The sequence below is a fragment of the Apium graveolens genome, chromosome 6 (assembly GCF_009905375.1).
Source record: "Apium graveolens cultivar Ventura chromosome 6, ASM990537v1, whole genome shotgun sequence".
NCBI classification, from domain to species: Eukaryota; Viridiplantae; Streptophyta; class Magnoliopsida; order Apiales; family Apiaceae; genus Apium; species Apium graveolens.
In genome coordinates this window covers 32,914,191-32,930,522 of record NC_133652.1, presented here as the reverse complement: position 1 = coordinate 32,930,522, position 16,332 = coordinate 32,914,191, and the positions used below count along the sequence as shown (strand labels likewise).

General features: G+C 36.8%; 1 non-coding gene across 1 annotated transcript; it reads right to left on the bottom strand.

The window, feature by feature from the left end:
* Positions 1 to 2,790: 2,790 nt before the first annotated feature.
* On the bottom strand, positions 2,791 to 2,897 carry LOC141669161 (small nucleolar RNA R71). Its single transcript, XR_012553452.1, has one exon. It is a non-coding gene; the product is annotated as a small nucleolar RNA R71 (small nucleolar RNA).
* Positions 2,898 to 16,332: the final 13,435 nt, after the last annotated feature.

Below are 16,332 nucleotides of genomic sequence, written 5' to 3'. Positions count from 1 at the left end.
CTAGATTAATATAGCTGACATCTTCATCTTCATCCAAACCTTCTGCTGCCCAGTCATTTTCTTGTGTAATAAAAGCCCTTTCCTTTTGTTTGAGTATATCAAAGTATTTTTGCTTAAAATCCACAGACTCAAACTTTTTCTTACTGGAATCTGACTTTCTACACTCATTGGCAAAATGCCCTGCCAAGACACATTTGAAACATTTGAATTTTGACTTATCCACCATGTTTCTATTTGGCTTGGCTGCTCCAAAGTTCTTCTTGAACTTGAGCTTGGAAAATCTCCAGGAAAGAAATGCTAGGTGCTCATCAATGTCCTCAATGTCATCTTGACTCAATGAATCTTCACTTTCAACTGCAAGCCCCTTTCCCTTGTTCTCACAGACCTTAGAAGTTGATTCAACAGCTTCCATCTTCAATTCCTTCTCCTTTTCCAAATCAGCAACTAGTGCAATGGATCCTCCTTTCTTCTTTCCTCTCTCCATCCTTCATCCTGCTCTATTTCAAGCTCATAGGTTTTCAGGATGCCATACAGTCTCTCCAAAGTAAACTCCTTATAATCTTGTGAGTTTCTTAATGAGACTGTCATTTGTTTCCATTCCTTTGGAAGATATCTAAGGAATTTCAGATTAGAGTCTTTAGTCTGATAGAGTCTTCCATGCAACTTAAGAGCATTTAGTAGTTTTTGAAACCTACTAAAAATGTCAGTGAGAGACTCACTTTCCTCATTGTGAAAATGCTCATATTGCTGAATCAAGAGTTGCATCTTATTTTCTCTAACTTGCTCAGTGCCATCACAGATTATCTGTATAGTATCCCAGACTTCCTTGGCAGTTTTGCAGTTGATAATGTTGTCAAACATGTCTGCATCAACTCCATTAAACAGAATATTCATGGCCTTTTTATCCTTCCTGACTTGTTCAATGTCGGGATCAGACCATTCATGCCTTGGCTTGGGAACTGATGGCTCGTTTCCTGTTGCAGCTCTCATTGGAACATGAGGGCCTCTTTCTATGTAGTCCACATAGGCCTCATCTTGAGAAAGCATATGAAGATGCATCTTTACCTTCCAATGATGGTAATTATCTTTATCTAGAAAAGGAATCTTGACTCCAACATCCTTCTTGTTCATCTTGCTGAATTGTTTTGATCTTTAAACTCTTTGTAGATTAAGAGCTTGCTCTGATACCAATTGTTAGTCCCTTAACAATATAGCAACAATTACAGAAGGGGGGTTGAATGGAATTCTTGAACCTTTTTCTTAAAATTAAAATGTTCAAACTCGAATATAGATATAAGTGTTTTGATTAGCATAATGCGGAATAAAAACTTAAGTGAATCAAAACATAAGTAATTAAAAACAAGAGTCTTTAAAAACTTTTTGGTGGATTTAAACAACTCCACCAGAGATATATATTATATCGAGAGAACTCTGTGTGCAAGAATGCTCACAGCTGCTTACAAATTTGAACTATTGAGAATACAGAGAAATGCTAATAATTCTGCTTACTAATGTTTCTCACTTTTTGTATCTCAGATCTTAGTTTCTATTTGCTACTTCTTGGTTTATATATTACCAAGATTGATCATCCGTAACTGCTATTTTAAACATCCGTTGATAGCCATTTGATCATCCGTCGATGGCTTTGTTAATCATCCGACGGTAGCTATTTTGGCACTTGACTTCATTTCACTTATGCAGAATTACAAGACATCATTTATGTACAATTAATCAACCTATTCTGCATATCTAGTAAAAGTCAACATGCATATAACTTATATGCTACTACAGAATCTATACAAAGGTGTATGCATAAATGTGCTACAGACTCATTATTACATAAGCTACTCACTCGATGGATAATAAATCATTATCCGTCGGGACTATAATGAGTTATCCGTCAGGACTATAATTCTTATCCGTCGAGTGCTACATTATTTCACTAAGTAAAATCTACTTAGGTGTTTTGTTTATGAAATCATCAAGTACACAACATATGCACAACAATAACCATACCATTGTTGCATAAGTGCATAGATTGAAGTTAACCTAAACCAGTTTCTGTGGGAACAAACTAGAAAGAATTTTATATTACTTGCGAACGCGTATACTTGCATGTAAAATTAGCGTGTGTTTTCATCCTAACATGTTTTTGGCGCCGCTGTCGGGGACTCGGTGTTAATTTTTAGTTTATGTGCTTGACATCAATGGTTGTTAAAGTTCACTGACTCGGATATTTTACTTGTTTACTTGTTGTTTTTTCAGGTACTCTAGAGAGCGTTTATGCTAACGCGTTCTCGATTTCAAAAGAGAACATTGGATAAAGCGGAGGAAGAAGTTTTAGTAGAGGAAGAAGTTCTTATAGAAGAGGAAAAAGTTGAAGAAGAAGCTCTTAATGCAATGGGAGAACTAGAAGCGAATCTGAAGGCTTTGATGGGTTACTCTCAGCCGAAGATCAATGATACTCAGTCTAGCATTATCAGATCAGCCATCACGGCTAACACTTTTAAGATCAAGGCTAGCATGATTCAGATGGTGCAGAACTCAGTCCAGTTTGGGGGTTCTCCAACGGAAGATCCCAACATGCATATTAGAGATTTCATCGAGATCTGTGATACTTTCAAATTCAATAATATTTCTAAAAATGCTATAAAGCTAAGGCTTTTTCCATTCTCTCTGGATGATAAAGCTAAGTGTTGGTTGCATTCTCTACCACCTGGCTCTATCACCAAGTGGGAAGATCTTGCTCAGAAGTTTCTTCCTAAATTCTTCCCTATGGCAAAGACAGCTACAATCAAGAACGCTCTTACTCAATTTGCGCAACAATCGGGAGAATCTTTATGTGAAGATTGGGATCATTATAAGGAGATTCCTAGAAAGTGTCCTCATCATGGGATGCCTAACTGGATGATTATAAACTGCTTTTATAATGGTTTGGGTGTGACTTCTAGACCCATGCTCGATGCAATATCAGGTAGAGCCTTATGGGCTAAAAGCTACGATGAAGCTGTTAGGTCCCAATATGTTTGTAGAAGGGGGGTTGAATACAAACTATATCATTTAATCGAATTTAGTGCGGAATAAAAAATTGAAACAAAATTCAAGTTAAATAAAAATATTATTAAACTTAAAAGGTGTTACAACAACGATATCGATTACAAGGGATTAATCTCAAATTAATTATCACAAATCTAGAATAAATTTGACATGAACTTTTTCTATTTTTGCAATAAAAAGAATCAAATGCTAAACGCAATTTGAGATTAAGTTCTAGGGATTTTGATCTGCTAGATAGTTACACAAGAACAAGAGAATGATTTCTAGTTGTTTAGATTTAACTTTAATTACTAGAAATTGTTGATCTTGAATTTGCAGTGAGAGATGTAATATTTGTGCGGTTGCTTTTCTTTTTGTGTTCTTGGTTGGTTGAAGATGAATGACTTTTGTTGCTTCTATCTTTTTTAATTAAATCAATCAACAGAATCCACTTGAACTGGTAAGACAATCGGCAAGACAATTGAATGAACTGGCAAGACTATCGGCAAGACAATTGATTGAACTGGCAAGACTATCGGCAAGACAATTGATTGAACTAGCATGACAATCTGTTGAATTAGTAGAACTTTCGGTATGACAATCTATTTGAGCTGGTATGACTTTCGGTATGACAATCTGATTGTCATACCAGTTCAAATGATTGTCTTGCTGAATTAATATTTAATATTAATTCAAAATCAATTCTGAAAATTCCTAATATTAATTCAGAATTAATTAATCAATTAATTCAATTGATAAATAAATTAATCTTTGCAGATATAATTTATTTTCTTAATTAAACTATATGACTTAATTAATTAATAGAGAATTAATACTACTCTTCAACAACAACCATTCTTCTGAAAATCACTTAAAATTATGAATCAATTCCACCACTTCAATGTTGACACTCGATGTACTGTTTGGTTCATGAGTGACTAACTTCCGTGACGTTTCTTCATGTCTTCACTTTGATACTTGATTTTTTTCAGATTAAATTATTGTAATTAATTGACACCCTAACAAGATCTCTGTCACTTAATTAAATCCACAATCTTGATTTATATCACTGAGGTTTGATCAATTTCTTGAACTTCTTCCAGTAAAGTAATTCCTCAAGTCTGTAGATGAACCTTGTTTCTGAATCCTTTGACGGATGTTACTTTGTGAGATCTCTTTGACGGTAGATCCACTATTTACTTGTTACATTCTTATTTGAGTTGAGTTAAATCCTCGAATAAACAAATAGGCTATGACATTTGCCTTACAATCTCCCCCTATTTATTTTTTAGACAATAATAACAAATACCTAGAGGATAACTCAACTAACAAATAAGAAAAAGATGTAAACAGAAATGCAAAGTAAATAGCAGAAAAGTTCTGGATAACATTTGACATTTTCCTGATTCCAAATAGATGTTCCTCTAGAATGAACATATCTTCAAGTAGTTTCATCTTCTTTTGCACAACCACATTTCCTGTTGAGAAGCGCATATCTCTCTTGCTTCTCCCCCTATAAGAATCAACTGACTAAAGAAGATCACCTTCGTTTACCACATCTCCCGTACAATAGGATCCGCAGATAAAAACCAATGGTACTCCCCTTTTGGAAAACAGTTTCTTCTCTTATTAGAAAATCACCTTTTGTTTACCACCTCTCCCGTACAATAGGATCCGTAGTTACAAACAACAATGGTATCGTGTAGTGTACATATGTAGGATCTTTTTCTTCCTCCCTACAATTTCTCCCCCTTAGTTGAGGAATCCTCCAAACTATTACTTAAGCTTTTATCTCCCCCTTAGAGAAGGAATGTATGCCGTTGTCTGAAGGAGTTCTCATATTTCACTAGGTTGGAAAAGAAATAACAAGTAGTTTCTCTTTCTTCCTCACTGTGAGTGTGTGATTCTGTTTAGTGTACCTCACATGTGTTTCACTCTTCTCTCCACTTGTGTTTACACTCATTCTCACAAGTATATCACTCCTCTCATAGCTCCAAAATTCAGCTGTACCTGTAAGGAAAATCACCTTAGCCATCCTTAAGGAGGTCACAGGTGGTACAATGGGAGTTCGCAAATCCCCATTCTTGTTAAACTCGTCAGATGAATCTGATTCATAATCTACAAGTTGCTAGTTTCCCTTTTAGGGTTCCAGATTTGAATTCTAGGAAGGTAAACAATGATCCAACGAATTTAGAATAAAGATCAAAGTTGCCTTCTAATGTATGTGAAGACATTTCCTTGTGACTCATCAGGTAATATCTGAATCATTGTCAACAAGTTGTCGATCTGCGCCTATGTCAGATCCACTATCCAGAGATGCATCCTGGGGATTTAAGCCTGGGGAGGTAGACACTGACCACTGACATATGGCTTTTGGTTCAGTATCCTCTCCTAACACCTGTAAAGGCAATTGGTCCCTTAAAGAACCTTGAAGAATCGAATCTGACCTTAAAATGGTCGAAACTCTTGTTTCTGTCAACTCATCCTTTGTGTGTGTAACCTTTCCTTGTGCATCAAGAATTGTTTATGTTTGAGGTGGTGACACTACAACGAATACCCTGGCAGACAGGCAAATTTCAATAGACGCACCCTGTTGAGAGAATGAGTCTAGTAACTGTTTTTGTGCCTTTTCAGCCATTACATCTTTTTGAGAAGATGTATGGGAGCTAGCAGTTGTCTCGGTTTAAATACTACTCATCTTTGTAGGAGATAGAGCTACTGGGTTGACTACAGAACCTTTCTTATGTGGTGCATAATGGCACTATCTCCCTCACGCTCACTCATACTTCATTTTAGTGGTAAGAGAGTGTTGGTTGGTTCTGTTTCTGTGTTTATCTTTACAATCTGGGATAGAAGTTATGGGTTTTCAACCTCATGACTGTCAATGAAAGAAAGCCATTGGAGAATGAACCTGTATCACAAAATATATGGCACTTATAGAGATAAAATGTACTTAAGATCTATAATGAATGAAAATTATACATTTAATCTTTTGAGAGAAATGATGTACAATAGTGATTTCAAAAGATTTTAAATGAAATAAGAAATCACTAATGTTGAAAGAAGTTTGAGTTCAATGAAAACATTACCAGCTTGCAAACAGCCATATCCCTCAGTTAAACCTTTGTTGTTATCTCCAAAGGTAACCACCGGGCCAGCTTTCTCAACCACATTTGATAGCAGGGCTCTATCTCCGTTCATATGTCTTGACGATCCACTATCAAGAATCCACACTGCCGGTTCCACCTATTTAATGCCCTGCAATACAAATGGATTAAACCTTCTTCGGAACCCAAACTTGGTTGGGCCCAACATACTTGTAGAATTGACCTTTGTCAGGAAAAACAACATTCTTAACTTTAATGTTCTCAACTTTCTCAATGACTGGACATTTGACCTTGTAAACAGCCTTAATAAATTTCTGTTTAGGCTTAGGCACAAATGTCTCCTTTCTAGCCTTAGAAGGACTAGCAGTCTTAGACCTATCATGCTTCTTAATATTCACATGCTGACGAAGAGTAGTCTTATCACTAGAAACATGCTTACCATTAAAATAAGCATACATCAAATTAAAAGCACAAGACATATAATTAGAAACACCACATACTTTATGAGAGGGATTAACAACAGGCAAAATATGCAAGGTAGACATGGCAGTTTTGTTATCCAACTCATGTGTGTCTGAGTTAATCTCAGTTGCTTTCACAACTTTGACTGGGACTTTCGACACACTTGGCTTGGAAATAACCTTCTCATTAGCATGATCTTCAGCACGTATTTCTTCTTGAATAATAGACGAGGTCCCATCAAATGGTTCAACAATTGATTTTTTATAGAGGGGTTTATCAACACCCTTAAGCACATGTGGTACTTCCCTACCTTTAGCACAGACATGAGGAGGGGAGTTTATGCGTAATTCTCCAATAGCAACATTGTAATCATAACCTATTCCAGATGTTTGATTAACAGCTTGCTTACTGTAAAACTCTTTAGCCTTCGAACAAGAATTGAAGTAGGCTTTAACCTTAGTCTCAAGACCGGTGATCTTGTCTTTGAGAATAGTTTCGAGTTGTCTATAACAGTTAACTCTATTCTCTAGAAAAGATACTTGTTCTTTTAACTTGTCTTGATTAATATGCACAAGTCTTAATTCATTGACCTCTTTCTCAAGGTTTTTGATCTGTTGACTTAACAGTTCATTATCACGACGAGCACAATCTAAGGAACCTCCTAGATGATAAACTATTCAGCATTAGTAAATTTTACCTCTTTTCTTGACGATGAAGTATTTCCATCAATAGCCATAAGAGCAAGATTCCCTTCTTCTTCATCTTCACTATCAGTATCATCCCAGCTTCTTCCCTTTGCCAGATAAGCCCTTTCAGAGTTACTCTTTTGATTTGAATCATAAGAGTTCTTCCTTACTTGCTTTGGCTTCCTGCATTCTGTGGCAAAGTGTCCCAACTCATTGCAGTTATAGCATCTAATGGTGCTCCGATCAACCATCCCTATTTTGTATCCACCACTACTGGTGTTAGAGGATGAAGATCCACCAGTCTGGAATCTGTTGTAGTTGGACTTGTACTTGAACTTGGGATTTCTCTTGAATCTGACATTGGAGAATCTCTTGACAATCTGGGCCATTGACTCATCTTCCAATTGCTCCAGCTCTTCTAAGGAGTAAAAATCATCACTGGATTGATTTGTAGTAGGAGGATCATATTCTGCTACTAATACATTTTCCTCAGCCTTGGAATACTGTACCATTCTCTCTGACTGTTGAGATTGTTGTTGTTGTTGTTGACTTTCAGCTACTAGAGCAGTAGATATGCTGACCACTCTATCTTTCCCGTAGACTTCCTTCTGCCGAATCTGCTCCAACTCATAGGTTTTTAACACACCATATAGCCTTTCCAAAGAAATCTCATTCAGATCTCTCGCTTCTCTATGGCATTGATTCTATGTTTAAGATGAGTTGGCAGTGTTAAAAGGAACTTTTTGTTGACCTCCCTGATTGAATAATATTTTCCATTTATGTTCAGGTTGTTGATCAATGCATTGTACCTCTCAAATACTTCAGTAATTCCTTCTCCTGGATTGGATTTAAAATGTTCATACTCAGAGGTTAGGATCTCTAACTTGTTCTCCTGAACTTCCTCTGTGCCTTCATTAATCACCTCAATAGTTTCCCATATGTGTTTGGAATTTTTACAGTTCATCACATGTCTGTTCATCAAGGAATCAAGGGAATCAACTAAAATTAATTGAAGGCTGGCATCCAAGGAGGCTTCTTCTTTTTCAACAGGAAAAAAATCCTCAGGATCTTTTGCATAGGTTCTAGCCTTGGTAATTACAACATCATCTTCTATCACCTCTGGTTCAATAACCAACGGAATTTTTGGACCCTTCTTTAACAAGTTCAGATATTTGGGATTTGCCCCTTGTAAAAACAAGAGCATCTTCTTCTTCCACATAATATAATTTTCTTTATCAAATAGTGGAATTTTAACGGTTCCAACTTTTTGTGAAGTCATTATGAATTTTTGAATAAATAAAAATTCAAGAAGTTGAAAAATCACAAAAGTCTAGGATCTTGATTTGTTCGTTAATCAGAAGGCTCTGATACCAATTGTTAGGTCCCAATATGTTTGTAGAAGGGGGGGTTGAATACAAACTATACCGTTTAATCGAATTTAGTGCGGAATAAAAAATTGAAACAAAATTCAAGTTAAATAAAAATATTATTAAACTTGAAAGGTGTTACAACAACGGTATCGATTACAAGGGATTAATCTCAAATTAATTATCACAAATCTAGAATAAATTTGACATAAACTTTTTCTATTTTTGCAATAAAAAGAATCAAATGCTAAACGCAATTTGAGATTAAGTTCTAGGGATTTTGATCTGCTAGATAGTTACACAAGAACAAGAGAATGATTTCTAGTTGTTTGGATTTAACTTTAATTACTAGAAATTGTTGATCTTGAATTTGCAGTGAGAGATGTAATATTTGTGCGGCTGCTTTTCTTTCTGTGTTCTTGGTTGGTTGAAGATGAATGACTTCTGCTACTTTTGTCTTTTTTAATTAAATCAATCAACAGAATCCACTTGAACTGGCAAGACAATCGGCAAGACAATTGAATGAACTGGCAAGACTATCGGCAAGACAATTGATTGAACTGGCAAGACTATCGGCAAGACAATTGATTGAACTAGCATGACAATCTGTTGAAGTAGTAGAACTTTCGGTATGACAATCTATTTGAGCTGGTATGACTTTCGGTATGACAATCTGGTTGTCATACCAGTTCAAATGATTGTCTTGCTGAATTAATATTGAATATTAATTCAAAATCAATTCTGAAAATTCCTAATATTAATTCAGAATTAATTAATCAATTAATTCAATTAATAAATAAATTAATCTTTGCAGATATAATTTATTTTCTTAATTAAACTATATGACTTAATTAATTAATAGAGAATTAATACTACTCTTCAACAGCAACCATTCTTCTAAAAATCACTGAAAATTATGAATCAATTCCACCACTTCAATGTTGACACTCGATGTACTTTCCGGTTCATGAGTGACTAACTTCCGTGACGTTTCTTCATGTCTTGACTTTGATACTTGATTTTCTTCTGATTAAATCCTTGTAATTAATTGATACCCTAACAAGATCTTTGTCACTTGATTAAATCCACAATCTTGATTTATATCACTGAGGCTTGATCAATTTCTTGAACTTCTTCCAGTGAAGTAATTCCTCAAGCCTGTAGATGAACCTTGTTTCTGAATCCTTTGACGGATGTTACTTTGTGAGATCTCTTTGACGGTAGATCCACTATTTACTTGTTACATTCTTATTTGAGTTGAGTTAAATCCTCGAATGAACAAATAGGCTATGACATATGCCTTACAAAAGCTTATGATTTTATTGAACTGATGGTTTCTAATAAATACCAGAACCCTTCTCAGAGACTAACTTAAGGCAAGGTAGTAGGAATTCTGGAGGTAGATGCAGCTACTGCTATAGCTGCTCAGCTTAAGGCTTTGACAATGAAGGTGGATTCTTTGGCTAATTATGGAGTTAATCAGATCACTAGTGTCTATGATCTTTGTGTCGGTGCGTATGATACGAGGCAGTGTGCTATTTCTAGTGAATCAGCTCAGTTAATGAGCAACTTTCAAAGGTCATGGCAACCAGTTCCAACCACCTATCATCCCAACAATCGCAATCATCCTAACTTCAGCTGGAGCAACACTCAGAATGCGGTGCAACAGCCTTATCAGTAGTATGCATCAAAGTAATATAACCCTCCTGGTTTTTAGAAACCTCAATATGAACTAAAACAACAACTCCAACTACAACAATCTAATGAAAAATCTGAATTGGAGGAGTTGAGGCCCATGTGCGAGAGCCAAGCGGTTTCTATCAAGACCTTGGAGAATCATATTGGGTAGATTGCCAATACTTTCCTAAATCAACAACCTGGTACACTCCCTAGTGACACATAATTTCCAGGAAAGAAGGAAGCAAAAGAGCAGGTTAAGGCAATTACATTGAGGTCTGGGAAGGTTGCAAGCCAAGTAAAAGCCCAAGTTCTGGAATCTGAAGTTGTGGTTGAAAAAGAAGTGCAGAAGGAAGCAGAAGTAGAAATAAGGAAGAAAACTGTGGAACACACTCCTCCTAAGGGTAATACAGGGGAGAAACAGGTCTATCATCCACCTCCTTTTCCTAAAAGGCTGCAGAAGCAAAAGTTGGATAAGCAGTTTGCTAAGTTTTTGGAGGTGTTCAATAAACTTCATATCCACATACCTTTTGCTGAAGCTCTTGAACAAATGCCTAGTTATGCGAAGTTTATGAAAGATATTCTTTCTCGGAAAGTGAAGCTCGATGACTTAGAGACTGTAGCTCTCACGGAGGAATGCAGTGTTGTGCTGTAACAGCAGTTGCCTCCAAAGCTTAAAGATCCTGGAAGCTTCACTATTCCTTGCACCATCAAAAACTTGTCATTCAACAAGTGTTTATGTGATTTGGGAGCTAGCATCAATTTGATGCCCTTGTTTGTCTTCAAGAAGTTGGATTTACCTGATCCAAAACCTACTTATATGTCATTGTAGTTGGCCAATCATTCTATTATATATCCACGAGGCATTGTGGAGGATGTCTTGGTCAAGGTGGACAAACTCATCTTTTCTACTGACTTTATAATTCTTGATTTCGAGGAGGATAAAAAGATTCCCATAATCTTGGGAAGACCATTCTTGGCTACTGGCTGAACCTTGATTGATGTGCAGAAGGGTGAGCTCATTATGCGAGTACTGGATCAGGATGTGACTTTTAACGTATTCAATGCCATGAAATTCCCTACTGATAATGAGGAGTGCTTAAAAGTGGAATTGGTCGATTATGTGGTTACTTCAGAACTTGATCAAATGCTAAGGTCTGATGCCTTAGGGAAGGACTTGTTGGGGAATTCAGATAGTGAAGATGATGAAGGTGATGAGCAGTTGGAGTATTTGAATGCTTCTCCTTGGCAGCGAAGGCTGGACATGCCTTTTGAATCTCTTAGAATGTCAGAACTCAAAAATGCTGAGATGCGTCTCAAGTCATCTATTGAGGAAACTCCTACACTCGAGCTTAAACCATTGCCTGAATACTTAAGGTATGCTTTTTTAGGTGATACATCTACTTTGCCTGTTATTATACATCTGACCTTTCAGGTAGTGATGAGGAAAAGCTCTTGAGAATTCTGAGAGAGTTCAAATCGGCAATTGGATGGACTATAGCAGATATCAAGGGAATCAGCCCTTCTTATTGTATGCACAAAATTCTGCTAGAGGAAGGAAGCAAGCCAACTGTTGAGCAACAGAGAAGGCTAAGGCTCTGTTTGGGATTGCAGTTAAAAATTACTGTGTTGTTAAAAAAAATGCTGCTGAAAAAAGTGTTGTTGTAAAAATCAGATGACTTTTTGGTAATTTTTTGATACGTATATATTTTGATGCAAAAAATTAAAAATAATGATGCTTTTGGTAAGGTTTGATGGTGAATTCAGCATCTGTTTCCCGCAACAGCTGAAAAGCTGCTTTTTCTAAAAGCATGGGGGGACTTGCTTTTTCTAACAACAGCTTTTAGGCCAAAAGCACTTTTCCAAAATGTAGCTTTTAAATTTTATCAAATAGTTTTTTAACTGCTTTTCAGCGAAAATCTGCTGTTGATGTCTGCAACAGTAATACCAAACACACCCTAAATCCGATAATCAAAGAGGTTGTGAAGAAGGAAATTCTCAAGTGGCTAGATGCAGGGATCATATATCCTATTTCTGACAGTTCATGGGTGAGTCCAGTTCAATATGTACCAAAGAAAGGAGGGATCACTGTAGTCGCTAATGAAAAGAATGAGCTCATCCCTACTCAAACAGTCACGGGGTGGAGAGTTTGCATGGATTACAGAAAGCTGAACAAGGCTACGAGGAAGGATCACTTCCCTCTGCCTTTCATTGATCAGATGCTTGACATGTTGGTTGGGCATGGATACTATTGTCTTATGGATGGCTATTCGGGTTGTAATCAGATTTGCATCACTCCAGAAGACTAGGAAAAGACTACCTTCACCTGTCCATTTGGCACTTTTGCCTTTAGAAGAGTTTCTTTTGGAATATGTGGTGCACCTGCCACATTTCAGAGATGCATGATGGTTATCTTCTCTGACATGATTGGTCATAATGTGGAGGTGTTCATGGATGATTTTTTAGTGTTCGGGGATTCTTTCGTTGAGTGCTTGCAAAATCTTGGCGCAGTTCTTAAAAGGTGTGTTGAGACCAATCTGGTTCTCAACTGGGAGAAATGTCACTTTATGGTGCAACAGAGCATCATTCTTCGACACAAGGTCTCTATTAAAGGTCTTGAGGTGGACAAAGCCAAGGTGGGGGTCATTGAAAACCTTCCTCCATCAATTTTTGTTAAGGGGATTCGCAGTTTTCTTGGCCATGCGGGTTTCTATAGGCGGTTCATCAAGGACATCTCTAAAATCTCTAAACCCTTATGCAATCGTTTGGAGAAATATGTCCCTTTCAAGTTTGATGATGAGTGTCTAACTGCTTTTGAGAGCTTAAAAAGGAGTTTGATCATGACACATGTCATAACTGCACCTGATTGGAATGAGCTTTTTGAAATGATGTGCGATGCAAGTGACTTTGCAGTTGGAGCAGTTCTTAGGCAAAGGAAGAACAATATATTTCATGTTTTCTACTATACTAGTAAGACCCTCAATGGTGCTCAACTGAACTCTACTACTACTGAGAAGGAACTCTTAGCCATTGTCTACGGTTTTGAGAAGTTTCGATCTTATTTGCTTGAGACGAAGGTGACAGTTTTCACTGATCATGATGTTATTCGCTATCTCGTCTCGAAGAAGGACTCGAAGCCTTGATTGATTCGATGGGTTCTTTTACATCAAGAGTTTGAGTTGGAGATCAAGGATAGAAAAGGTACTTGAGAATCAAGTTATTGATCATCTCTCTCGTTTAGAAGATCCTAGTGCGACTTCATAGGATAAGACATTAATAAATGAGTCTTTTCCCGACGAACAGTTATTTGGGGTGCAAAAAGAAGAACCGTGGTTCACAGATATTATAAACTATCTTATGAGAAATATTATTCCTCCAGACTTGTCTTCTGCTCAAATGAAGAAGTTTCTTCATGAGGTGAAGTGGTACATGTGGGATGAGCCATTTTTGTTTAGGTAAGGAGCTGGCCAAATCATCAGGAGATGTATTCCATACAGTGAAATAGAGGGTATCTTGTCAGATTGTCATTCGACTATTTATGGAGGCCACTATGGTGGAGTGAAGACAACAGCTCGTATCCTTCAAGCAGGATTCTTCTAGCCTACATTGTTTAAAGATGCGCCTCAGTTCGTTGTGAAGTGTGATCGCTGCCAGCATGTTGGTTGTTAAGAATATGTTGTGTACTTGATGATATGCTAAACAAAACACCTTAGTAGATTTAACTTAGTGAATTTTGTAGCACCCGACGGATGATCAATTATAGTCCCGACAGATGATTCAATATAGTCCCGACGGATGACTAATTGATATCCATCGGGTGAGTAGCTTATGTAACAATAAGTCATGTAGCACATTTTTGCAAACAACTTTGTATAGTTTCTGTAGTAGCTTATGAGTCATGGAGACTGCTAGTAGATGTGCAGAATAGGTTGATTAAATATAAATATAAGATGTCTTGTTATTCTGCACAAATGAAATGGAGTCAAGTGATAAATGGCTACCTGACGGATGATTAACAAAGCTACCCGACGGATGATCAACAAGGCAACCCAACGGATAATAAGCATGTACCCTATGGATGATCAATTAAAACATCTGTTGATAGTGACAACACAGTCACATGCGTTGGGTGTTTGCAAAAGGAATGTGGCAGCCTGTTTAGCAGGAAAATAAGAACAAAGAAGCATTACCATTTCCATGCAAGCTATGAAGGTTTTCAAAGATGCTGGAATAGAGTAATGAAGTAGCATAGAGTTAGACTTGTTAGTTTTATTTTATTATCTTGTCTTTTTTCTATGTAAACTTGGTGATATATGAACCAAGTGCAGCAAGTAGAACAACAACTAACTAGACTAAGAAAATACATTCTCAGAGAAACATTTGTAAGCTGTATCCTTTAGCATTTCTCTATAAGGTTTAGTTGCTCATACTTGTAAGCAGCTGTGAGCTTATTTGAGCCACACAAAGTTCTCTTGATATATATATATATGTGTGTGTGTGTGTGTGTGTGTGTGTGTGGTGGATACATTCAAATCCACCAGAAAGTTTTAAAGACTTATGTTTTTATTACTTGTGTTTTGATTTATATAATCATTTCATTCCGCACTTTGCAAATCAAACACATATATATTATTGAGTTAGAACCATTTTTCGTAAATCTTAAAAAGAAGCCAAAATTAAATTCAACCCCCTTCTGTAATTCTTGTTGTATTGTTAGGGAATAACAATTGGTATCAGAGCAAGCTCTTGAAGTACAAAGAGTTTAAAGATCACAACAAGACAGCAAGATGAACAAGAAGGATGTTAGAGTGAAGATTCCATTTCTAGACAAAGACAATTATCACCACTGGAAGGTGAAAATGCACCTAAATCTTCTTTCTCAAGATGAGGCATATGTGGATTGCATGGAAAGAGGTCCTCATGTACCAATAAGAGCTGCAACAGGGAATGAACCATATGTTCCCAAGCCTAGGCATGAATGGTCAGATCCTGATATTGAGCAAGTCAGGAAAGACAAGAAGTCCATGAATATATTGTTCAATGAAGTTGATGGTGATATGTTTGATAACATCATTAGCTGCAAAATTACCAAGGAGGTTTGGGATACAATTCAGATTATCTGTGATGGTACTGAGCAAGTAAGGGAAAATAAGATGCAGCTGCTAATTCAGCAATATGAGCACTTTCATTGTGAAGATAGTGAGTCTCTCACTAACATTTTTAGTAGGTTTCAAAAACTACTAAATGGTCTGAAGTTGCATGGAAGAGTCTATCAGACAAAAGAATCCAATCTCAAGTTCCTTAGATCTCTTCTAAAGGAATGGAAACCAATGACAGTCTCACTTAGAAATTCACAGGATTACAAGGAGTTTACCCTCGAGAGACTGTATGGCATCCTGAAAAATTATGAGCTTGAAATAGAGCAAGATGAGAGGATGGAGAAAGGAAAGAAGAAAGGAGGGTCCATAGCACTGGTTGCTGAGTTGGAGAAAGAGAAAGAGGTGAAGGTAGAAGCTATTGAGTCTACTTCAAAGGTCTATGAAAATAAGGGCAAAGGGCTGGTAGCAGAAAATGAAGATTCTTTGAGCCAAAATGATATGGATGATATTGATGAACATCTTGCATTTCTTTCCAGAAGATTTGCCAAGCTCAAGTTCAAGAAGAACTTTGGAGCAGCTAAACCAAATAGAAACATGGTGGATAAATCGAAATTCAAATATTTCAAATGTGGCTTGGCAGGGCACTTTGCCAGTGAGTGTAGAAAGTCAGATTCCAGCAAGAAGAAGTTTGAGCCTGTGGATTATAAACAGAAGTATTTTGAGTTGCTCAAACAAAAGGAAAGGGCTTTTATTACACAAGAAAATGACTGGGCAGCAGATGGTCTGGATGAGGATGAAGATGTCAGCTATATCAATCTAGCCTTAATGGCCAAGTCTGATGAAACAGAGACAAGTTCTTCAAGTAATCAGGTAATCACCACTAACCTTGCACATTTAT